The sequence below is a fragment of the Macrosteles quadrilineatus genome, unplaced genomic scaffold, assembly GCF_028750875.1.
Source record: "Macrosteles quadrilineatus isolate MER2022 unplaced genomic scaffold, UCM_ALF_1.0 Scaffold_8__2_contigs__length_117827958, whole genome shotgun sequence".
Lineage (NCBI taxonomy): Eukaryota > Metazoa > Arthropoda > Insecta > Hemiptera > Cicadellidae > Macrosteles > Macrosteles quadrilineatus.
Window position 1 is genome coordinate 3,262,286 of NW_026542601.1, and position 25,310 is coordinate 3,287,595.

Here is a 25,310-nt window from a genome sequence, read left to right on the forward strand (position 1 = left end):
GTCCGCGTCAGACGCTAGCGTCTCAGTTACAGACGCTGGCGGCTGTAGCGATTGACGCTTCTGGCAAAATAGACTAACCTAAAACAATGCAAAGCAGTGGGCAGCGATAGACGCGGAGCGATAATCGCTGAGCGATAGACGCACGAGACGCTTCTGGCAAAACGGGCCTTAACAGTATGCGTAAACTTTCCTTGCGATGCACACGAGCTGAGAAAAAAGGTTTCCAAAATAATAATATAAATAAAATAATAAATCAAATAAAAAAAAAAAAATAAAAAAAAAAAAAAAAAAATTATAAATAAAATAATACTATCCGGTTTAATTTGTTCCTCTCATCAAGCTTTATTAGTCATACCTTTTGGTTTACTTTCGCAACCTCTCTGTGAAGGCGAAAATAACTAATCAGACCTCGTATGAATTCAGATCGCGAATTGGGAGCAACAATCAATTTGTACCATCCCACAATCTGCCTACGACCATCATACACCTGACCGCTTGCATCATCCTAATCAGCTGATATACTGAAGATTTGAAACGAGACGCGTGTCCTTGAAGAAATTTCGAGTCTGAAGATTGAATATGCTACATCTCTGCTGTCAGTGATTCCGTAAGACAATGAAAGGTAACTTTTACCTGATTAGCTGCTAAGTCAGAAGAAAAAGAATTAAGTAATTTCTCTCGCTTGGCGAGACCAATATTTTTGAAATATTGCACGTGCATATCAATTGACAATTGATCAAAATAATATTGAGTGAATTCCAGCAGTATTCTTCTTCCAAAGCCTTGTTCGCCTTAACTAAGAAATTTATCCATCCACACATGAATAAATCTTTCACAACATCATTCATAACGTTAGCTTGGTGTTTTACAGATGGTGATAACGTCATAACGTCTTGGCTATTGGTCAGAATACCTCTGTTAAAATTTCAGAATTTTCAACAAAGATAGGTCAAAAGCTGTCTTGAATAAAACCGTTTGACCGATGGAGGTCATGACAGACGCCAGACATTTTGTCAGTACTTGCTGTTCTATCTGGCAAATCCATTTCAAATCTTCCAATGAACTCATTTAAATTCACATGGTTTATTATGCACTAGCCGCACTTAGCACTATACTTCTCGGGTTTGATCCAAACCACATGAGCTCGATGCACAAGAGGTTGCCTATAGTATTGGCATGTGATCTAGATCAGATCAATCATTGCGGTGACATGAAAGATTCTGATGGCCGTAAAGATTGAATTGTAAGATAAAAGACGTGAAACTAAGAGGCTTCATTGTACCAGAGTGACCTTGATGTCACCGACATCATAGATTACATAACAAGTGACTAGTTGTCAGAATATGTTAATTAATTTGTAATTCTTAGTTTGAATTAGGTTTGTGAAATTTAGTAAGGGTGGTACTCTACTCTTCTTTATATGATCTTAAAGATACTTTCGTCTTAAATCCCCAAAGATATTCCAATGATCAATTGCTTATCAACCATGAAACATGGAGAAAAAAAAAACTCTTTCGAAATTGTATAATCCTGTCATCTGTCACGCGATCATAACTTTCCTCATTCATTTTGTAGAATACATTGAACCAAACGTATTGTTACTATGGAAGAAATTTTCTTTGGCTTAAGCGTAGGTTAAACTTAACTGCTCTTTAATTTTCACATTGGTGAATTTCGTTGATCTTCATTGTTGATCAACCAACAGTAGGCAAGGAAAAGGAATGGCTACATCATCCAGGGACAGATAGAGGATTTTAAATTGTGCATCTTGTTGTATTTGATGCAATACAGAGTGATTCAAAATGAATGACCCAGTTTTAACGCTTTATAACTTTTATACTATTAAACTTACCGCTATAAAATACACATCAAACGAAAAAGCAACTCAAAGAGTTTATGTCTTCCAAAGACACATCATTTAACAAAATCGATCCAGCAGAACTGTAGATTTAATTGTACAAAGTTAAAAAGTAATCTCCAAATTTTTTTACCACTAGAAATTTGGAGGTTACTTGACGTTTTTGCAAATAACTTTTAAATGGTGAGGAAATCGACCAAAGTGGAAGGTAATATTCCGAAAGGGAATAAAATTTCCTACAATCCACTATAATGCATTTCTTGAAAATACTCAATAAATGTAGCTTAAATTTGGCTTAAAATAAAAATTGTGAAATTTAATGTTTGCTATGTTTATTGTCTACATTAAAGACGGGGATTTTCAATTTTTCGTTCATTTTGAGGCAATTTGTGGTACCTTTCTTGAGTATTTTCAAAAAATGCTTAATAGTAGATTGTAGGAAATTTTATTCTCTTTCGGAATATTACCTTCCACTTTGGTCGATTTCCTCACCATTTAAAAGTTATTTGCAAAAACGTCAAGTAACCTCCAAATTTCTAGTGGTAAAAAAATTTGGAGATTACTTTTTAACTTTGTACAATTAAATCTACAGTTCTGCTGGATCGATTTTGTTAAATGATGTGTCTTTGGAAGACATAAACTCTTTGAGTTGCTTTTTTGTTTGATGTGCATTTTATGGCGGTAAGTTTAATAGTATAAAAGTTATAAAGCGTTAAAACTAGGTCATTCATTTTGAATCACCCTGTATAATCTAAAATATGTTTGTTTAACTAACATTACAACAGGAACGGCGACGCTAAATGACATAACGGAATCTGTTAACTAATTGCTACATTCCTATGCATAATTGCCCGGTTAATTGCCTTAATCACATTTAATTTGTAGAGGGTGGACGATTCCCGATTAGTGAGCATGAAATTGGACATAACCCGCACCGCTGCCTGGTGTAATTGAGTATCCGAGTATTCGGTTGTAGAAGTCGATAGGTCGAATGAACTTTTTTTGCTGCCAATGGATGGCTGAATCATAATAGCTCAGAGAATCATATTGGCTGAAGAGTTAACTGAATGAAATATAATATGCAACAGGATTTACGACTATACTATTTAATACGACGAATCTTAAACCATGGACAACATTGCAACTAGAATAGTTAAACATCAATAGGTTTCCTTTCAGAATAGGAGTATTAAAAATATTAAAATTTATTTGGACCATAAAAGTATCTCCAACGTTTTCTAGTGAATTATTATATTTCAGCAGTATTTATACTATTGATAAAACTACTGGGTAAATTATTAATGTGCAAACTATTTGTTCTATTCCAACTTTGTATCGATCATTATTATGATAAATCAATTTTATTTTAAATAATGCTATGCCATTCTAACACACGAAGTAAACCTGAATTGGTTTGGGCTATTCATAAACCCATGCAAACCTTGACTAGTTAAAAGTGCTTTGGCAAACACTTGGGACGAATATAACAAAGTAACAATAAAACTATCATCTCAAGATTTGCCAACTGGCTGCTCCGTCGCGAGTAAAGTTAGATTTGCTTTCGTTGAGACCGGATATGACTCAAAACTTTGCGAAATGACATCTTGAATCATGACCTTTTCGCAATTGGTCAGACCGATAAAAACCGCAGACGAACAGTTGCAAAAGTTATTGAATTCCTTGAAACGGTTTGGATGGTGATGAGTCAAGTAGTTGTGTGGATAGAAGAAAATGACTGTTGTGTTCAGCAAAGAATATTGAAACCATAATCTGTTCATAATTGAACACAAAATCTCAGATTTCCTTAGCTCTACATCTTCTACTCTTTTATCTGAGAACTCGCCTGAGTTTTGAACAATCTTGAACACTCAGCATTCAGTCAAGGCAGTATCCAATTACATTCCGAGGTTACTCCCACGAAATCTGTGTAATTTGTAGAATGGTAATTCACTTGGGAAACCGGAAGGAAATGTAATACCACATTTACAGTGATTTCATTTAGTTATACGAGTTGACGATTCAAGTGGTCAGGTTTGAATGATTTGTCAATGACTTGCAACAAAATAATCAAGGTCAAATAATTTAAATAATTTGGGGTATGCTTGCAAGAATAGGGCCACATGACAATTCAATTTCAAAAGTTGTCTTAGGAAGAAATTTCGGTTCGTCAGCAATTTGCATTTTGACACAAAAGAATTAAACATTTAACAGTGTAGTTTTAATAAGTTTTCAACATAATTTTATTTGTACACGTATTATATACAGATATTTAATTTGTATTTTGTATCAGTGTAATTGTTAGCTATCCTAAAGTGGACAATGAAACAGTTCATGTATGTTTGCAGGCTCGTGAGCAAGCAGTGGCAGAGAGTGGAGCTTCAGTCCCTGATGCCATGGGTTCAAGTCTTTCCAATCAACAATAACATTGTTAAAGCCATTATTGCCATGTGATGATGCCACGAACCTCTAGGCCGTGTTTTACACATTTTAATGAGTAGAAGGCCTGAAGTAGAAGGCCTTTCGAAAGCCTGACCGAGGTAAAAATTGTATATTTATCATTAACATTTATTGATTATGCCATAAGGTTTCTATTAGGTATTAGATAGGTAGCGGTCGCTGTTTTTTCCATTTTACTGGCCTGCGCGGTGGCGCGCGGTCGCCAACCAACGGTAGGCCACGCTCTGGTGAGCTTGGTCAGTATGATTGTTGGCGCAGATGTTATCTTTCCCTGGTATTCTCACAACAGAGGCTATCCGATAAAATCACACGGATAACATCACTTCGGTGTTTTCGGTTTCTTTGATTTTGTCGAAAATTTATCCCCTCGAAGAAAACTCGCTTGCGTTATCAAGGGTCCCGCCAATACCAGATATATAATCTCAGACAGTGTCTGGCTTTACTTTGGAATCTAATAAATTGTCTGGAATTCGTGATATAGGTACTGTGGTAAAATGATTATCAAGATGGAGTTTCCATTAGGATCTTTTCCTTTTCAACAACATCCTCTGGACTCCTAATAAAACTGGATCTGGTTTCCCAAATCAGACAAACTTTCATGCATTTATTCTGTAAATATTGTTGATTTCTCTTATTTTGATTCTCTGCTTTTTAAGTCACCCTTAATAAAGTTATGTATAGTGGTGCTCATGAAGGCTTTATATTTATTTGTTTTGATGAGTAGTTACTCATACACAATTATTTCTAAGCTTTTTTATTCACGGAAACGAAAAATAAACTTATGACGTTGACCATTGGATTTTACACATTTTTAAACGATGCGGTATAGATAAAATAGGTAAGAGACCCCTGACCACCTAGCTTTGACTTTTATATCGACCAATACATTTTGGACCATTAAAAATATTATTTAGATACATATTTTAGATTTTTATCACTTAGTACACACCATATTATATTGATAATTTAAACCATAAAGGTGTATAATTGTGGTTGTTTTTCTATGCTTCTATTATACAATGAACTGCGATAGCTGTTTTTGATCGCCATTCTGACCCTACAGTGTATCCCAATTATAGTTAGTGGTTCCCTAACCGCTCGCCAGGGGCGCTATGAGCAACGGTTTGCGGTTTTGGTCTAGCGCGCATGCTCGGTCACAACGCGTGCGCCGTAACATCCAGTGTTGCCAATAACCATTGATGCCAAGCGAGGGAATTCCGTTTTTCCATTGCAAATTTTTCAAATAATGTACGTCAAAGACAGAAACATATGCTTCAAATGTTACCGCATTACAATGGGGTTTACTGATTGATGATGGAGCAAATTATGGATCAGCAAATAAATTATCGCTTATTCTGAACAAAATGTGTTCCTATTGTATACTTTTTGTTTGGTCGCTTCGCAATTATTTTGTAGCTTTTGAGCCAAAAGGTCCGAGTTCTGTCTGAACGATTGGGAATTATTTGGTTGCTACAATAACTGTGATTTGAAAGTTTGTTCTTAGAGCAAGGGATTGTTCTGAGCGAATTCATTAATTAACAACCATTAATGCATGCACTAAGAAAATCCTAAAGTAATTAGGTTTTAAATAAAATAAGTAATTAGGTATTGATCAAAATTTCATCTCCACCACTTGGAATCGAATACTGCTATCCTTCTTCCCCGTTGTAGTATATGAAGCCTTGGTTACATTTTAGTGTGGCGATGACGTTCCAAAGGTTTCTTCTCTTTCCTAAATGTTACATTGCCTTACCATTTGGTGTACCACAATAAAAGCAACAGTAAAATTAAATCACGCTATTATCTTGTAAACATTTGAATGCTTGTAAAACAACGACAAATGAATGGTAAACATTAAAACTGATATTACTCATATCCGAAATAAACAGGGTTTTCATTTTACTTGAGCTGATTCATTATGATGTAACAAAATATGCGTAGCTTAAGGTAATTTGTTTCTATGCTCAAATAAACCTCAAAGAACTAATTATTACCGGCATTTCTATCCAATAGCCGCAGCCTCAAAACGTTGCCCCAACTAACTACTACAGGGAGCCACCCGATACGTTCCTTAAAGCTAAGTAGCGACTCTCTTTCACTGTATAATTGAGTAGGTCAGGTAGGATAGGTTAAGATAGGTTAGGTTAGGATAGGTTAGGTTAGGTTAGGTTAGGATAGGTTAGGTAAGGTTAGGATAAAACGTAAACAAGGACATTCCTTCTGCCGGCAACTCACTCCTACTGGCTTGGGCTTGGCGGAACTAAGGAACATTTTGGGACCCTTTTAGGGCTTGGCGCGCTTAAGGAACTCTTTTGCGCAATTAATGCACGACCCTTAAAACTACTCTAAACAGCTGCTCCACATCATCATACGAAAACGTTATTGGTAATAGGTCCGAAAGAATCTGCGGATTCATTCCGTGACAAAATCAAGTCGTAATCTCCACTTCACCTGATTGTTTCTAAGTTGTAATACTTACAGGTACTATTTTTGTGCCAAGTAAACAGTAACAAATAATTCGATTTTAATATTCTCAATGATAAACAAACGATGCGGAGTACTGCCCGATATAAATTCATGACTTGCGTTTAGTGTCCGCTGACTCAGGGATCAAATTGCAAAGATTAGTACTTTATAGACAAACAACTTGCTGATAGGCGGTAGTTGATAAAATTGTTTCGGGTCATTATGGAGGTATAAATATAGCACAGTAGTCATGCAAAGTTTTTATAGAAGTAGTGTGTCTGCAATCGCAAAAATAAAAGTGTTGTTCGTTGTATACGGTGGGAAACTTGAAATTGGTAAACTACTACGGTACATAATTGCTACTTCCCTATAGGGAAATTCGCTAAAAACACACAGTCGCTGTCTAAATCTCCACATGAAACTGCAATATACAATAAACTAACTGGCATAAAGGACATATTATAAGGATATAAATAAGTGATTGGTGACATAAAGGACATGCAACAGGACCTAAAATACGTGACTGGTGACATATTTTTTCTTCCGTTATACAGGGTGATTACTGGGAAACGCATGTTTTTGACATTCGTAGTACATAAGGAATATCGTTCGGCGACGGCCGGAAGTTGTTGCGCTGTGTAGGGGGAAGTGTGCAGTTTCAATTTTTGCCAAGATGTGGGACCTTGAGCATCGTATGTTTGTCATGCGACGATATTACGCAAATGGTGAATCAGTCACTCAGACTCAGCGAGACTTTCGTGCACATTTTAACATTGCACGGCATGGTGCTACCCCTGATCGTAACACGATATTGCGTTGGATACATAATGTAAAACTCAATTAGATCTCTGCTTAAGAGAAAACCTCCTGGACTGGCAAGAACAGTTAGTACCCCTGAGACAGTTGAAAGAGTGCGCCTTGCAACAGCTCCTAGCCGCGACGGCAGAGCAGTGACAGTGAATCCACAACGGTACCTAGACATGTTGGAAGAATATTTCTTGCCGGAACTGCGCCATCAACGTGTCGAGATACGTAATGACGTATGGTTCCAACAATATGGGGCAACAGTCCATACAGCTCGCATTAGAATGGAATTCCTTCGGCGAACATTACCTAAAAGAGTTATCCCACGTTTTGGTGGTGTCACTTGGCCGAGCGCTCACCAGGTCTTAAAATTCCAGATTTCTTTCTATGGGGATTTTTTAAATCTAGAGTTTACATAAACAAACCAAAAACAATACAGGAACTAAAAAAAGCTATTCGCCAGGAAATCAACGCCATTCCTAGAGATATGTTAGCAAATTCCGTAGAAAGTTTTAAGGAACGCCTTCAACGCTGTATCAAAGCAGAAGGCGACCCGTAAAATTATCAATGTTCTCTAACCACCACGTTAGAAATGTAATTTTTAAATGCTAAATTGCAAGTAATTTTATTCTGAAATTGCATATTGTGTACACGGGTTTTCCACTCATAAATACATTTTTTGCTCTGAATTACCTGAGTACTTGTTATTTGAAAAACATGCGTTTCTCGGTAATCACCCTATATAACACGATCACTACCAATCACGTAGTTGATTATGCGAGTTGACAAAGCAGTGAAAGTGACGGAGTGCCTCAGGGCTCTGTCTTTGGGCCGCTCATATTTTTCTTCCTCGCTTTAAACTGATGACGAATTATTTGTTGTCTTAGTTACTGGCCAGGGTCTTAGTTTTAAGCTAGATTCATAGACGGAAATTTTTTACAAGAATATTGTTGTTGAATTTATACACAATACATTTATACACTTATCAAATTTGTTTTTGGTTATTGTGATTGAAGTATTTAACTGTGAATACTAAATTGATATTGAAATCACCCTTTGGTAACCATCCTTTCATCAAATAAATAGATTTATTCAAAAATATATTTAGGATTTTTATCATGTTTTGATAAAATTAAGTAAATATTGCATTTGTATCAAATTATATGAATATTCAAGAAGATTATATTGTAGTATTAGATTGCGAAAAACACTCTACATTTATTGTGGAAAATATAACCTTAAAACAAACCTTGATATATTGATCTAAAACTCAGAACTGAAACAAAACATATCTTGCAGCGATTCTGCGACTCTTGTCATTTATATAGTTTATTATCTTTATGTGCGGTACGGCTTACAGATATTTTAAATTATTACTTTAACTTGTTACTTTGCTATTATTTTCAAACATTGTGCAGAATAAGGCGTTTCCTGATTGTTTATTCCTAATAAAACATCAAAACACACGATAAAAAAAGAAACTCTAGGAACTAAGAAGTTTTGCGTAAAAAATAAGCCGAATCATACCGGATTACATAGAAAACGTCGACAAGAAAATTTGGCTTACCGTAACGGAGAAAATATTTTCTCATATGACTGAGCTTATTTTCCCTCCACTCGTTTAAAATCACTATAAAAACCACCCCAAAGTAGAAATTTGCAAAAACTGTGCTTCTAACATGATAAATTCTCTACCAGACCTGCCTAGTTTGATAAATGTTTCACACAATATCGAGCTGTTTGCACTAACTGATGAGTTGTAAACTCGCGTGTTTCAGTTCGTGCAGAATGAAGATTAAATGGAGGGAAATGTGGAATCGAACCACACGACACGGCCTCACGCGACAGAGGGGAATTGAGAAATCGGTCCGCCCAAAAGTGAGAAATTAGAGGGTTTGAGCCAATTGCTGCAACACAATCTAGGGTGAGATCTTTATTTGTGATTCATTGAATGGTAAAATAATACATTTCAGAATTAGAGTACGAATCTGTATACTGTATACAGTAAAAATAACATTATCAACCCTTGATACATCATTTAATATTCGTCCCTGAAACTATGGTATTGTTTCTAATGAAAAGATAACTTCAATGAAAAATGTCTTGTAGGCTAGTACTTTCAGCAAAATGTTAAAAGCTACCGCGATGGAATGATGGGTAAGAACTTTGGTGAAAACACTTCAGTAGAACGTTAATCCCCACTTTTCTTGGAAGGGAACTTGGAGGTAAAATACTTAATTATGTGGACAACGATATTAAAACATTATTGTATACATACTGAAATGAGTTTGATTTCATAAATAATATACCTTAGAGTCAGACAACCATTCCCAAACCTCACTCTTCAACCTCTTCCTCTAGTCACCAAACACTTTCTGATGGCCCAAACGACAACACTACGAAACTCTTCAGTTTCACTGTAAATGTCAGCGTATATTGCTCACGTCAAGGCAAGGCACGTGCGATCTAAGATGAAATTCCATCATAAGTCATGAAGGTTTCAAGCCCTTGTTATTTCCGACCCCCAGTCTTATCAGAGACTAGGCCAACATGTCCTTGGGCAAGGTCATGGGGAGGTCGATGATAACATTGTTCAACAGTAAGTCTGGCTTTGTAGGTAGTTTGGAAAGTTGAACAGAAGTAGAGGAAAGCCTGTTGAATGAGTAAAGTGTTAAAATACCTTATATGTGCCAATTAAAAGTATATTCAAGTTTATGAATCTTTATCTACGGAAGACAACAAATTTTGGTGGGGTAATAAATATTAAGATATTTTTCCTTGTTTTCAGATAACACCATTGGCTATATACCATCTACTACAATACATAGGCTACATATTTATAGAAAGAATAAAAGTATCTGTAAGGCATGTAATTAAAGTAATTAAGTAAATAACGCCATTGGCTGGGTTGGTTTTCCATCATATTTACCGTATTTAACCTTGCATTTATTTACTTTCTCTTTTAATTATGTAAAAACGCCACTGGCAAGTCGAGTTTACACTGCATATTTACCGTTTAGTTTATTTAATTTATCATGTTTGAAAAAAAAACTAAATAAAAATTCTTCTTCTTTCAGTTCAGTGGAAAAGCTACAAAAATTTACGTAAATTTCAATCGATATAATTTCATACTAATATTCAACCTTTGTTCATTTTCATCATCAAAGAAATCTTGAGTTTTTAAGCCCAAAACGATACACATATTTACTGTACTTAGGCTATAAAAGAATTGTGAAAACTTGATGACGTTACAGCTACCTAAAGTTTCTCATTGTTCGAATTTCAAATAATTAGCATTGACACATCTTACAGTTCAGCTGTTCAACAATACTGAAGATAAATTCATTCAAACTTCACATGAGTCATTCATCAGCTGGTGACATTTGACACCTGTCGTACTGAAACATGTGAGGTCAGAATATATCACACCTTGTACGCCTCCACGCATAATTTCAGAAACTCAGGAACACTACCAACATTAGAAGATTTATGGTGAAGAAATCAGAATAAAAGCCTTGGAATTTCCTATTGCTCCATGCAGCTTTCTCCGTGATGCAAATAGATGCAATCGACCAGTTACATGAAATAGAAATTCGGTTGTAAAATAGCCTGTTTTAATAAAAATGTAAAAAATCAAAAGCTAGACACAATATTCAAAATGTTAATAAGAGGATATTTATTGTAAAACATCCTTTGATATAAAAAAAGTATCTTTTAAATGGCCATTGAATTTTGTTGCTGAATCATAGTCAGATATTATTTATTGAAAATAAATTAAAGGCTTGGTTATGGCATTACCTTATATTGCGTTTTGCAACTAATCGTTTTAGGAAAATTGGGGGAACCTTCAGGTATGTATTATTTTTTTATGTGACTGTCTTCAGCAGATCACTACAATACGAGTGCCTCATGCACAGCCCTTATATATCACAAATTTGGCTCAAAAATAAGTCACTGAAGTTATATAACTTTATAAGGGATTGCCATAAAAATTGAGTCTATTTCGATAAACTAACAAATGATAGAACCAGTATGAAGAATATTATCATGATTGAAGTCTTGGGTTACAATGGCTATTGAGCTTTTAATTATTTAGATCAGAAGTGGTTGACTTTTTAATACAGTATCTTTATATAGTTTTCTATTGAACAGCTATTTACGTTTAATATCACTTTCCAAATGTAAAACACTAAATTATCTGCATGCTCCATACTATCATTCGACGATTGGCGGAAATCGAATGCAGGACCTTGTAGCCAAAGTTAAACGTTCCAGTCACACCCAAGCTTCTCCAAGATCAGACATTGCACAAGACTTTCAAATAGGAAGACTACCTGAAGGACACTATTCAAATCTACTGCATTTTACATATCATCAACCTAAAGGAATCGTCAACGAAATGGGTAAATTTTAAAGAACGAAAAGAAGAAATTTAATTTACAGAGTGCAGTTTTCTTTAATTTTGCGCGTTTTTAGATTAATTTATAGAAAAAGATTATAGGCCTACTCCCTTGCATTTAATGATACAATCAGGATGTATGCCAATCTGTATGGGCTTTTATCTATGATTGTACGTTTATTCTTCGTGATGCCAATCAATAAACTTTAAAATACTACTTTTATTCACTTTCAGTGGAATGCAACTCTTATTCACACAATGTTGCGTGGCTTTTTTCATTATATCCTACTTTTGTTTTAACAAAATCACAATACGGGGTTCCCTTGTCACTTATGGGCTTATAGATGTTATCATAGCTAAAAAGAATTAAATATAGACTGCCAGCTGTGCTGCGGTTACTATGGGTTCTGGCGCACACAGCAGGGAGCACCATGTAGTTACGGCCTACTCGCTACGTAACTACATGGCGCTCCAAGCGGTGTGCGCCAGAACAAATGGTAGCCATGGTAACCACTGCACGGGTGACAGTCTATATTTAATCATTTTGCTCTATGATATTATGTAGGAGGGTTTAGCTGAGTAGGTCTAGCGCTCAGTCAGAAGATCATCGGTTCGATCACAAGACGAGGTAATACAGCAATATATTTTTAATGGTTCGAAACTGAATTCAGCACTTAATCATTGTGTTTTTTCTGAAATGATTCTAGCAAAGAAACTGGTCTTTGTCAGTAACAAAGAACAGGAATTTCAACCCATTCTACAGTTACCCATCATTCCTACTGGGGTTGTGTATGACCAGTTGCACCCCCTTCTTAACTGGCAATACTTTTATTCATCTTCTGTGCTGTAGATAAAATCCCATCACCCTGATCCAGCCATTAGCCTCCATTGCTCCCGATCTAGATTCACTCTCTTTGACCTTGAATCCTTTTCCTAGGGTCAGAGGGCGGCGAAGGAGGCCGCTTTCGTCACAATTACCCTGACAGGAGAAAGTAAGCCCGGAAATCCGGAGTTCTTACAGCTGGGGTGCCGCAAGGTTCTGCCCTAGGACCACTTTTGTTCTCGATCTTATCTGCCAGATTTATCGAACCGTTCGATAAGCCTTCTATTTCGACTGTGTGAACTAGAGAATGCTGGAGTCCCTAGGACTAATAAGTTGGATATTGATGGGGTTTTCACAATTTGATATTGTCAAAATGTTAAGACAATATACATAATTTGGTCATTGATCGGTTCTGAACTTTCATGACATATTCATGACCTAAGGTATAAATGAGGGTTTATACCTTAGGATGCAAGAAACACACTTGGATATTCCAGATTATGGCTGAAGAACAATTATGTATATAGACTTTTTGTTTTGTGCCTCGTTTATGAATAAAACCGCAAAAATGCCATTCTGACAAAATCCCGTTTTTGTTATGTTTATCAGCTTCTACAATCTAGAGTATATTGTAGTCCGTCATTCTGAATGATAGGAGTTCGTATCACCATCTGACTAATTAATTGTACACTTCTCATTCCGTAATACCTTCTTCATGACTTTTTCTGTTTTGAAAGGCCTAAATAGCACCAACTTCAAAAGTAATATACACAATTCACCACGATGATAATTTTGGAACGTATGCCAAATATAAATAAAACCAAACTAGTTCAGGGTTCCGTAGTTAACTTTTACCTCCCTGATCCAACTTTGTCTGACCAATTAAATGTTCTCGTGTTCATAAAATATACTACAAACAGCTCAAACTAAGAAGTAACGGACCGAAGAGGAAGTAGGATATACAAGTAGCTCTTGAGAACAAACCGACGCGGTTCTCAGAACAGTTAAGGAGCGCAGAGATTCAAGTGGTTTAGAAATAACCGAAGAACTCATAACTCATAGAGATGGAAATAGAAAAGAGTGTTTGCTGGGGGTTAGACATTGATTGGTAAACCTACGAAGCAGAGATTTGCTCGTGGCTTAAGGAGTTCATCAGTCAATCATAATTCATTTTAATTTAGAAGCTAGTAACGTTTCATAATTGTCAACTTTATGGATTACAGGAGAAAAAAATGTTTTAGGATTTAGGATTTTTAATCTAACACAGTGAACACAATACATCATTATTACATTGAGGGATGCAGGTAAACCATTGAATATATAACACTTGTATGATGAGTGTAGAGTGGATACCTCTGTAAGCTTTATTACTGACTAAGAACAGCTGTTTCCTAACCAACACCATTTCTTTAAAGTTCAATTAAGGACAGCTGGGTCCAGTTTCAAACCATAAAATACTGATTTGATACAGGATTAACACGGCTACCATCTGATGATTACTAGAGAGCACTTAATACTTAAACTATATTGAGAGATTGGCAAGCACATTGAAACGACAATAACTTAATAGGATTATTGAACTAGGATTTACAACTTAGGATAATGATACATTTACAAGGTAAATAATCAAGACACATTGACTTGTAGAAGTAAATCCTGGTTCTGTATCTGAAGGTAACCGAGGTAACCCAACCGAGGTTCGAAATGCGAGGTAAGTGGGAGATAACGGCTGTTACGTAACTAGTAGTAATTGTAATGACCGGGTATAGAGGCTTGCAGCTCAAGGAGACTAAATATAGCCACTTTCACCCAAGAAATCAACAAGGAGTACGCGATGCACGGCATAAACAGAATCCACTGCTGGGAGAGGGAAAGTAAAGTAGATGTTGCTATGTGTGATTATTTTAAACACTATTATAATTTTGATGGTATAGGAAGTAGAAGGATATTTTTGTGTGGAGATAAGAAACTGGTTGCCAATTTGGTCGTGCATTAATTGCGCCAAAGAGTTCCTCAATTGCGCCAAGCCCTCAAAGGGTCCCAAAAATGTCCCTTAGCTACGTCGAGCCCAAGCCAGGTAGGGGTAAGTTGCCAGAAGGAATGTCCTTGTTGGTTACGTGTCATCCTAACCTAACACTTTAATCTGAAATGATAACCTAACCTAACCTAACCTAACTTAACCTAACCTACTCAATCATACAATCAAAGAGGGTCACCACTTGGAATGTATCGGGTGGCTCCCTGGAGTAGTTGGTGCAATTCAGGAATACCCGCCTACCTGACTCAGGTCAGTTGGCGCAATTAATGCCCACCCGCAAATTTTATTAGTTCTTGAACCCTTAAGACGCCTTAAAAGCTTTTGGATATTTTTTTTAACTTTTAATTATTTATTCAAAATTTTAAAAGACACTCAGGGATCTTAAGAACAAATTTTGAATACGATTTGTCTTCAAAGTTTTTCATCGAACTGTATAGGTTTTTATTTTAAGTACGAATAAAATAATTTTACATTTCCTAAACTTATTTTCCAACAAACGTCTCGGTGTTTTTCAAACATAAAGACCACGTCAAGTATTCCGAAATCTGGTGGATCTCACGAATCGACATAAAATGTATGTTAATATTGTCTACTTAAATAGTGTCCTCATCTGATGACGCAGGGGTGAAATTCTCAACATTTTATGCATCTACTTTCGTGCGTAGCCAGATCAGAATATTTGAATTTATGTAGGAGTTTTAAGCCTATTAACCAAAAGGAAAATCTTATGTAAGAAAAACTACATTCTAGGAGCTCCAATTGTTATGTTTTTTTAAGTATCTGGAGTATTTCATCAATATGCCTATTGGGAAATTTACCCATGAAATTGAATCGGGGCTTTGTCCAACTGATTACAAGTAGGCCTAGTTCCTTTATTACCTACATTAAGATTATTTAATAACAATGTTTTCAGAGTTTTTCTCTATTAAATGGTTACCTACGTCTAAAATTCCTTGTAGATTTTCAAGGGCAATACAAATTTTAGATTATTTAAAATATTCAACTTAAAAAAGGTTTGCCATACACCATAACTCCAATCTAGACTTCTTATCACCCACCTTTCACCTTGATTGGACTATACAGTTGACAAACAGGTGATTCGCACACGACGATTACCATGACAATGGATTACAACAGGGAAATCAACCTTGGCGATATTCTCGAGTTTTTCTGAGAATCACGACTTTACCGCATTCTGTAGGGTGAAACGGTATTTAATTAATTGTACCCAATTAGGCAAAGGCAATCAGGTGTTAGGTAAGCCTATTGTTGACAATGCCATACAATGGAGTCAGTGGAGACGTTGTGGATGTATTACGATATGTGTCTGATATAGGAGGTTGGCTCACGGTGTGTTGTTGAAATTTACATCATTGATAATTGTTTTGATCTATCCGGATTTATCGTGTATGAGCTTTTGTTGAAGTCAGTACTTGATTTATTTATATCATCCTATACTATTGGCGTATGGTCAAAAATCACTTATTCTCTTCCCCGTAGCAGTAAACCTAAGAACACGTTAAATCTAATGATGGTATTTAAATTGGGAATAAATATGTCTTATTTATGGAAATATTTTTGTAAAAATGTAATCAGACAAGTTAAAATCGCTTAATCTACAGGTTTGCTGCGGTGGGGGTGTTACATACTTTAAACTCGTAAGAACCTTGCAGTGGAAAAGTGAAAAACACATGAAATATTTACAGTAAATATAATCAATAGTTGTGTTACTAGTGTGCGAATTGGCACTTTGCTGCACAAGAGAGAAATGTTTACGCACGAGGAGCAGGCTAGTGTGGAAAGTTTCTCGAGTAGAAAATATAGTTTACTGTTCACATATTTATTCAACTAAACCTTAAAATGTGAGATAAAAATATACCTTCTTCAACATAATCTTCTTTAACACAATACGTTATTATACAATCAAGGAACCGGAAATATTTAATAAATTCAAAATCTCCAATACATCCAAGTTACAATTAACTTTGTTGTTGGTAACCACCAAAAGTAGTGTAATTACTACACTTAAACTAGAACAAATCCATTTACAAACACTCTGTTTACCAAGTTTAATGGCTGACTAGTCTTCGGTATCTACAGAGGTTTGTTTACTTGTCTAATTTGTTTGTCGGACACGACCTTGGTAAGGAAACCGAAATGGGGGTAATGGTTAAAAAATACAATCTTGCCCAGGGATGTATGGGTCAAAGGTCAAAATGTTGAAAACGTGGGCAAAAACGTGCTTTCAGTCAAAACGTGCACGCCCTACAAACAATAGTTTGGAAATATACCTAGCTGTAGTGTTTCATAATTTATGTTCATAAAAATGTATACATTTATCATGTCTTTAATTTAATTTTTGTATTTAATTTTGGTTTAAAATATTTATTCATTTACTTCTTTTTAGATCATACTTGATGTGCATCGAAGTATAATAGTCATAATTTGTCTCCTTAACAAACTTTCAACTAGTTTAAACATATATTTAACACGTTGTGTATATTCAAAGCAAAATTACGACCATCAAATATTATATTATTTTGCTAAAACATTGCATGTTCCCACAAAAAGCTACACACAGATAAATATTTTGTGCAAGAAGATCAAGAGTCTATGAGCATCTCTAATGAACTCAATCGATAGACTAATTTAATTAACGGGTGAACTTTGACCATATCTTTGAAGTGATGAATGCAATATCTACACGATATCGTATATAAACGTGATCAAACTATTATGTAAACAAGAGAGTAGAGTCAACGAAATTTATAGCCTAAATTAATATTGGAAAATCTTCGGGTGAGCCATGATGTTTTTGCAATAAAACAAAACTTATAAATTTATAAAATCAGATATGAGATATATGTAAATTAAAAAATGAAAAAAATCGACATAAATATAATATTAATAATAAATAGTTCACGTAATTGATATAAATGAATATATCATAGTTATACCTAAAATAACTATTTGTAACTAAAGATTAAAAATAAATTCCCACCGGTAATTAAAATTATAAATACAAAATTAATACATGTAAAAATTATCCGATAGAATAAGAAATAATATGAATGTATGATGACGTAACCATTATGGAAAAAGTTTGTGGAAAGAAATATAGAATAAACAGGTTATTCAGTGAAGATTTTAATAACTTTATGAGCATGGCAAAATTTGAATGTTGGACCTTCGTCAAAGAATATGTGATTAAATTGGTAATATAATTAAACCCACCACTTAATGTAAAAAATATATTGTGAATATCATAGAAACAAAATTTAAGTGTACATTAATAGTTTGAAACCAATTTAGCGAAGTTTAAATTAAGTATAAAAATGATTAAATATTTTTGTGCCTTAATATTTGAGTTTCAGCATAATAGGAACGCTTAAAATACATTTTTATTTTATGTAATTACGAATTATTTCTCCCTAAAAAAAACCACCCAATTGACTTCCGAATTCAATTAGAACCGATATTTAGAACAATTTCAACAATTAACACCGTTATATTTTCCTTATACATCATCTGCTATCTACAACCCAAAGTATCTTACTCTGTGTACAACCGGAAGATTGTAATGGAGTAGCGGCTTCCTGCAGAAACGGAGCGTATCGCATAAACAAGCTGGGACAATGTGGTATTGTTTGGAACAGCTTAGCCTCGGATTGAGAAGATACGCCTATGACCTTAGGCAAGAACTAGGTGCTAAGATATGAAAGGTATCAGTGATACGCCCGTAGATATGACCTTAGGCAAGAACTAGGTGCTAAGATATGAAAGGAATCAGTGATACGCTCGTAGACATGACCTTAGGCAAGAACTAGGTGCTAAGATATGAAAGGTATCAGTGATACGCTCGTAGATATGACCTTAGGCAAGTACTGCGTGCTAAGATAAGAAAGGCATAATTGATACGCTCGTAGATATAACCTTAGGCAAGAACTAGATACTAAGATAAGAAAGGTGTTGGTGATACGCTCATAGATATGACCTTAGGCAAGAACTAGGTGCTAAGATAAGAAATGTATAAGTGACACGCTCGTAGATATGACCTCAGGCAAGAACTAGGTGCTAAGATATGAAAGGTATCAGCGATACATTCGTAGATATGACCTTGGGCAAGAACTAGGTGCTAAGATATGAAACGTATCAGTGATACGCTCTTAGATATGACCTTAGAAAAGAACTAGGTGCTAAGATATAAAATGTATCAGTAATACGCTCGTAGATATGACCTTAGACAAGAACTAGGTGCTAAGATATAAAATGTATCAGTAATACGCTCGTAGATATGACCTTAGGCAAGAACTAGGTGCTAAGATATGAAATGATGATATAGCCTCTTGATCAAGATATAGCAATATAAAAAGGTTTAAAATACTGTTGCGTCAATCGATCCTGTTTAGAAAAAACGACAGCTGTTTCGTGCTTCTAAGAGGACATCTTTAGGTTAAACGATAAACACTATTCTCATTGATGTATGAGGTCGTCTACATTTATATAAACTCTTGTTGGACACAAAAACACACACATACGAATACAACCAGTAATGCCCTTGTGTTCGGACTACATGGCCAAGTTGTTTGTATAAATGTCGTATTCGTATGAGTTTGTGTTTTTAAACAACCGTCAAGCAAATAACATAACCTAAATGGCATTTCATATACATCTCAAAAGTTAATCTGTGTGTATAATAAGTTAATCGTGGTGGTAAAATCTTGTGTATTACGAACACAAACAGTCACTGCCGCTCTTAATACAGAAATAGCTATTGTTTATAAAGATTTGAACTTAATAGCTGGCCAAAGGCAAGCATTCAAATGATAATAGAATTTGCTTAAGCTTGTTGTGACGACAACAGATAAAGGTTCAGCCTGCGTTAGGATTTCAAATCAAATCAAAAGTGTGGGTGTTTAAAAGAAGTGTCTATATTTCTCTTAATATTTCTAAATGTAGCTTTCCCAAGCATGTTCTGTCTGTTAACATAATTGTTAACAACATAACATAATTAACACTGTTAACATTGTTGACACAATTGAAATCCCACAATCCATTACATATTTACTATATTATTGTTTGTTTCATACAAGTTTTTTTTTATGTTGTATTAAATAAAATCTGCCTAGATTTTCCATAACCAATTGTAATTCTACACACAGTAGTTTTGATAGACAAAAGACAACCAATTTCTTTAAACAATCTTCTTCTATGTGACGGTAAAAAAATTTGCAATCCTGTTTGTAAGACTAAACTTTATTTATTAAAATTAAAAATACACTTAAATAATTAACACTGTGGAAATTCAGCAAGATATTAACAGAAGAAGACTTTCTGACACATATAGTCATTTTTAAATATATTTATAATATGTCTTGAAAGTTTAAACTAGTATTTTGTACATTGTAGTGGAAGAGACCCCATGTTCTAATCCCGCTTATCACTGTCTATTAGATACCGGAGTCGAAGATAATGTCGAAACAATGTAAATCGGAGCCTACCTCAATGTGTAGTCCATATATCGAAAATAGAATAGTGTCATAGACTAGGAGAGTTTCCTATGTTATTAAGGCCCTTACTCCACCAGGAGCTTTACAAAAGTAATAATATGGTACATTGTTAAGTACTCCTCCATGTTCTGCGACAGTAGCGCTGCCAGATCTTTGAGAAGGTTCTACTATGAGGTAGGCAACAGGTATAACCCATGATCTCAAACCCAGTTGACCTTAACCCCATTATATAACCTCTGCCTTGTCTGCAACTTGTTTTACATTTGTCAGACTACCGAACAAATTACATTATTGCATCCGGGTAGGTTTTAGTGACACTTTCATAATATTATCAAGATTTATTTCTTCGGAATTCCCAGCATTTAGGGTCCATTGCGTAAAAGGGAGGTGGTTCCTAACCCATGATGTAGAAAAATTTGTTTATTTTCTTATATTAACATCTGTCAACTTTTATTCTGGAATCACGAAATTTTGAGATGGGCTATTTTGCAGGTCTTGAGATTTTGAAAATATTTCCTCCCTTGGTAACAAGGAAATAGATTTTTTTTAACCTCTGCAAATTTCCATTTTAGATCCCAAGCCAGGGGGGAGGTATTTTTCAACATTATTTTTACGGTATCCTCTGTTTTTCCTTTATTTTTCTTGGGTTTGGAACTCTCATATGCTGGATGAAATAATAGTCAATTAAGTCACTATAAAAAACCCCTTGATAAAAAATAATAATATATCAATTATATTATATACAAATCTCTTTGAAAAAGACACTGTGTATAGCAATACACCTTGAGTATAAGATAACCATTATTAAACAATCTTAGACTATTGCACTTACTCGATTGTTTTAGTGAAGTTTTGATTAAGATTTATATTGAAATTGAGCTGATGTAGGCTAAAAGAACCCTAAACTAAGGTTTAAATGCGGTGGTGACAAGTTTACTTTGAGATCAAGTTTAGTTGCTTAGTTGAAAAAACAAATATTTGTTGTAAGCTCTGTTTTTGCTGCTCCAGATAACAATGCAACAAGTGAGGAAAAGAGGACCCATTAAACTAACCATAATTGGACCAACCAAATTAAACAGGAATTTTAAATCTTATTCGTTTTGCCACACAATTAAGAAGAGTTTTGGATCTCGTTTTACGACGCACTCTAAAATCCGCCAAGCAATAAATTTTGCGGCGTAGACCACTGGACTCGGTCAAAGGCTACTAAAATATAAACTCGTGCGATAGACGACAATGGACCATTCTCAACTGTATCAAAGACGTTCGAAGTGACGCAGACATCCGCCAGAGCGCCTTGCCAAAAGTCAAAGGCTGCCAAAACTAACTTTCCACTGTATTTTTACACCTTCCACCAGGTGTATTGCCCACGCTTTTGGTGTTTTCGCTTGAAACTTTATCTTCAAAACAAATACAAGGTTTATACAACAACCATTGACGCGATGGTTGGCACTTTGTTTATTTTTTAGTTTTTTATCAATGAGCCAAGAAAACCCAAGCTGAAAATGTACGGAGTGTATTTTATTAGCGATTCGTGATTTGTACCTTATATTATATATTAAATATGTATCATGCATGATACAGAGTAGATGGTTAATAATGAATTACAAGATGTAAGCACTTATTTAGCACCTAATATTCCAAAATTAATTGTATTCTAGGTTAAGCTGGGTTTTGCTAAGTTGAGCTGGGTAAGATAAGAAAAACAAATTTTCGACTTTACGATGACAAAAAATCAAATTAATTCACTGCTACTGTACATAAAACGATGGAGCGAGCTGGTCTAGTCGTGGACCGCGGGGCTTCGGTGCCCGAAGGTTCAAATCCCGCCAATCACCAATGGATTTTATCTATCTGCCGCAACCCACTAGGACGATTATATCGTTGACTAGCCTGAAGTAATGTAAAACAGTTCCGGGCTATAACTAGCGTCCTAGGATGTGGCAAAGCAATTCATAATCGCTATTATTACTTTAACCATGATGTATAGAGTATTATACATCGATGACTTTAACCTCTCCATGCTCGCATCGTACTTCAGTCTCTCATACCCACTGCTTACGTAAACAATAAAAACACACATTTCTTCAGAAGAATCATATTTATTTGATTATGCCAGTGCCTACTAGTATAGATTAAACATACTTACTGGCTACTTCAGTCTACGATCCCAAAACTCTGTTGCTAAACTACATCCAGTTTAAGAAGTTAGGCTACATACAGCATATTGCCAGAATTCAGATACAAATTGGTGTATAGAACCATTTTTCCTTCTGTATGCTGAGTATAATTCCACAAAATATTTTTTATATGAATTGAACTTACTACCAAAATAAAGCGTCCATAATTAAAAATTAAAAAAAAAAACCTTCTACAAAATATATTTTTCCGTCGTTCGATCAATTGCGTTTCTATATCTGATAGTTCCTATCCAAGTTATCCGACTGAATTCAAGTGAAACCCGCTTTTCATTTACAAGGACATTTAAATATTCTAATTACCACCTGCTAATTATAAACTTAACATAACGCGATGGCCTACTTAGCTAAGTTGATACGTGAATCTATGTTATCACCAAATGGTAGAAACCGTTGAACAGTTTGGACCGTTTCCTAATCATTTACTCATGTTTATTTTGTGTAGTTTGTTTTAAATGAAAGTATTTTTGTCCCTATGATTGATAACTTGTTTAATAATTGAGAGGTATGCCTATTTATATAATATTCTACTAGCTGTTGTACTCGTGCAACGGGAAGAGGACACGAAATAGAAACATTTTGATCTTTTCTGTACATCTGTATAAAAAATAGTTACACATCAACCAAAGCATAATTTAGAAACAAAATTCAACCTTAATGAGTTCTGCCTGACATAAAAATTTCTTTCCCAAGGTCTTTGGTTTTTCTATAAGGATAACCTATAATGAATGTTCAATAATGTATAGAGTATATAATGTATCTACAATGTATAATGAGTGTATAATAATGTTATGAATGTTGATAAACTCATGTAAAAAACTGCAACTTGCACAAAAGTCTGTCGAAAAGTACGATGCAAAATGAAATTCGGCTACTAAATAATGTGTGAACCTTAATAATAACAATCAGAAATTCTATTTTACTAAAAAAAGAATCGTGTTTGAAAAAGGGTACGTTACATTGTGTTTGAACAATCAGCACATTACATGCATTTCATTAAAAGTTAAATGAACAAGTACAGCAGGGCCTAGGTTCAATCCATAAAAAACTATTGATTTCTCAGGATCGAACCAGCAACTTGTGACTGGCAACCTCATGCAGTGAGAGTAATTTTAAATTTGTTGAATTCTGTGTAAAGCAGGTCTACTGCAATTATTTCATACAAAATCACCATTGACACTATTGAACTGAGATACTTCAGTAATAAAAAAATGCCAGTAGAACCTTGATAACAAGACTTTCATGAGGATTATAAAATAATACTTGTTATCAAGGTTGTCTTCTTATCGAGGTTTGCAATGACATGTGATTAGAGGTAAAATAAATTCTAGGGGATTTAAAGATGACACTTGTTATAAAGGGTGACTTGTTATCGATTGTCTTGTTGTCGAGGTTCCACTTTACAATTTTATAGTAAAAGTAAACATTGTTTTTGGACGGTTCAGCAATACTAATTCATTTTTAGGACATAAAGATTATATACTGTAACAAATTTGGACACATAATTTAACACAGGATCAAAACTTTTTAAATACTGTACATTCGAATTTAGTAACTTTTGAAACTACACTATTGTGTGACTTGTAAGTTTGTGATTTTATTCGCCGTTTAGGGATTTGTACAATCGAATCTTAAAAACTTTTGACGTTAGAAAAATATGTTCTTGCAATAGATTTTTAGTATTTAATGAGTCGTTATGAAACTCGCTGAATACCAATACATCTTCCTAAGCGTTTATTTAATTTCTTAACGTTTTAGATAGCCTAGGTATACAGTACATAGTTTTTAAATATAATACAATAAAAATAAGTGTACACAAACATGCAATGTTGTCACACTTATAAAAATAGTAAATTGTGTAGGACTCACCTAATTTCAAACTAAAAACAAAGCCAATCCGCTCGGTCCACTTGAAATAACCCACAGCAATTTATTCACTATTTGCATCTTAAACTAAACCGTCACACAAAAACCACCACCTAAAAACTTAACACATGAACACGCATGAAAGATGTTGTCTGCTACAGTACTACCACTACTACCGGCCAAGAACGTCGTAGAAATCTAACTGGCGGTGGCACAAATAAAAACAGCTGTTCAATAATGAGGGGGTGGGGAGAGGAAAGGAGGGAGGGCAGCGAACTCGCCAAGTGATTCTTGTCCGTCTGCGCTTACAAGTCTTTGACTTTTAGCGGTTTTGACGTCTTTGGTTCTATTGTTGAGCCCGTCGTTTTATCTTGGTGGGTTTGAATTGGGTTGTAGAGAGGTATTTAGAAAATTTGAAATTAGAATTTATATTCTCTTTGAAAAATTAGTATTTATTTGCCTACTTGGTGTACTGTATAAAACAATAATTGCAAAATAGTCCACGTCAAATTATAACTTACTAACCTTTGAGATAAACCAGATAAACTATTGTTAAAAATTTGAAACGAAAAAACCATGATGTATTTTGATATGATGGTTTCAGTTAAATATATATATGTTGTATTGTTTACTGTTATTGTATGTATTCAAAATATTATTTTTTCAATCTTTCATGTGATTTCACCAAAAGTGTTTTTACATATCCTTATAGTACCTGCTTAGCAGATAACCTGTAGACTAAACAAATTCCCATTTCCATTGAAATTGTGAGATTAATTTCCTTTTTAGCCTATACAACATTTGTTCTAATGAATACTTAGGTTTGCTGCTACAAGGATAGTAATAATTTCCGTGTTTTATTGAAATGTTGATAGCTTAGTATAAAATAAG

The 25,310-nt window shown here is 34.7% G+C and overlaps 1 protein-coding gene across 1 annotated transcript in view; it reads right to left on the reverse strand.

The window, feature by feature from the left end:
- LOC129000136 (mucin-2-like) overlaps positions 1-24,607 on the reverse strand; it is a 77,237-nt gene extending 52,630 nt beyond the window's left edge. The window contains exon 1 of the mRNA XM_054427058.1: positions 24,423-24,607. The gene's annotated coding sequence lies outside the window, so the exon portion shown is untranslated. The remainder of the gene's footprint in view (positions 1-24,422) is intronic.
- Positions 24,608-25,310: the final 703 nt, after the last annotated feature.